The sequence below is a fragment of the Bombus bifarius genome, unplaced genomic scaffold (genome assembly GCF_011952205.1).
Source record: "Bombus bifarius isolate JDL3187 unplaced genomic scaffold, Bbif_JDL3187 scf7180000009772, whole genome shotgun sequence".
NCBI classification, from domain to species: Eukaryota; Metazoa; Arthropoda; class Insecta; order Hymenoptera; family Apidae; genus Bombus; species Bombus bifarius.
In genome coordinates, this window is record NW_022885327.1 from 792,943 (window position 1) to 795,021 (window position 2,079).

Here is a 2,079-nt window from a genome sequence, read left to right on the forward strand (position 1 = left end):
AATAAAACAAACAAAGAAGGAACATTTTATGCGAAGATACGTTTCTATTCTATAGAGAACTTTTATATTTGAAAAACTGATTACTAAATATTAATAATAGATTTTACTTGTTTATTTATTATTATTACTATTATTGCTTAGTCCGTGTCTTTCGGCTTTGCACGAACTTTCGGTTTTACATCTCTTATGTCTACTTCTCTTCTTATATGTCTACCTCCACTCTTTTCCACTTTATTCTATTGCACTACCTTACTTATTCTACCTCTAAAAACTAAAAATTAGCAACTAATGACTAAAAACTATTGCAACTTTGGGCTTTTGCCCCTTTGCTGTGCTTCCTTCCTGTCGTTTGCCCTTCTCTTCTCTATTATTGCTTTCAGTTCTGTTAAACCTTCTCCAGTCTCGTTTAGCGTTTTTCCTATGTCCTTTGGTCCTCCCGTTATATCACATTCTTCTATTACACGTCTCAGGCCTTCTTCTTTCCTTCTGCATAGTCTGCGTCTTTTTTCCCCCTCTTCTTTCCAGTATTCCCTCGCTTTGGTCTCGTTTCCACATCTGAATCTTGCCTGTATTCTTCTGTCCTACCACTTCATCCTCCCTTCTAAGTACTTTGATAATTTTTCTTTGACTATGTTTCTGTAGTGTATATTATACTTGGATTCCCTTATCCTTTTCCCCCTCTCTTCTGCTTCTCTCTTTCTTCTTTCTTCTATGATTTGGTCTGCTGTCATCCTTCCTTGCTCCTCTCCTGCTTCTATCTGCGCCACTCCCTTTCTCTCCTCTTCTAGTCCCTTCTTTCTCTTTCTTGCTCTTTTCCCTTCATGACCATTTCCCCATCCTCTCTCTCTTTCCTTTATACACTCCTTTACTAATTCCCTTTTTTGATTCTAGAGCTGTCTCTTCATACCTCGTTGCTCTTTTTAATGGTTTTTCTTTTATTTCTATTATCTCGCATTCTTCTATCAGTATATAATTTCGTGTTGTCGTATCTAAGCCTAATATCCATTTCGCATATCTCCTTTGTAGTTTATCCAGTCTTTCTTCCATGTTCCAGCCCCATACCTCTGATCCAAACAGCGTCACACTCTCTAGCAGTGTTCTAAGATTTTACTTGTTGTTACCTATGATCTATTACACGGGATTTTATCTACTAATTGTTTGGATACATAGATAAAACATTGATCTTAGTTAACTGTATAAATGCAAAGGTTATTACTTCATCCTTTACAATGTCTGTGTAACAGTATAAAGTAGCTCAGTCAATTATTTTAAAACACTTCAACAATTTCTCTGTAAAAATTATGTAGCTTATTTCCACACTTTTTACGGACGTAAACACATATGTAAGTTTAGACAAAAATTATGGCACTATTTACTACGTAAAATAATTTGACATGTTTGCTTCATCGATCTTGAGAAGACTTTTATGCTATGAATAGTACACTATTAATCTTAGTTATTGATAACTAACATAAATGAGAATCTCTTGTATGTTTATATGTTATAAAATAATCGATCTTTCAATTGCAAATATTTCATGTATAGAGTTTGTGTAAGACTATACATAGAAATCTCATGTATATGTTTGTTCTATGAAGAGCAATTATCACAAAATATTTAATAACACGAAAATATAAATTTTGTGCTAAGTTAATATATAAGGTACATATAAAGAAAATAATATTTTATATTTATTTAACTGGAACTTGCGATGAAAAACTTGTACTTCTTTCAACAGATTCTGATCTCTTGCTCAGTAACAAAAGATAAGAAATAACATTCCTTATATGTTAAAATATCTCCCATCTATCCACAGCTACAAAAAAGATTAGTTCAACATCCCTTCATCCTATTTCTCTTTTTTGAAATAAATCTAAAATAAGAATCACAGAGGTCATGATAGCCCAAAGGTTTCTTTTGCGTTAAAAATTGGCTGCAAAATGATTATTTAGAGAGCGTATAAAAAATCTCTGTATTTATATAAAAAGAGGTTTTAGCTTCATGACACTCATTTTTTATATTTTCCACATTCTAAAATGGATTTAATATATAGTTTGAAAACCACGAAAACAGCGTTAA

At 32.5% G+C, this 2,079-nt stretch overlaps 1 pseudogene; it reads right to left on the reverse strand.

Annotated features, from left to right (window-relative positions):
* Nucleotides 1–299: 299 nt before the first annotated feature.
* On the reverse strand, nucleotides 300–1,047 carry LOC117215710 (annotated as a pseudogene).
* Nucleotides 1,048–2,079: the final 1,032 nt, after the last annotated feature.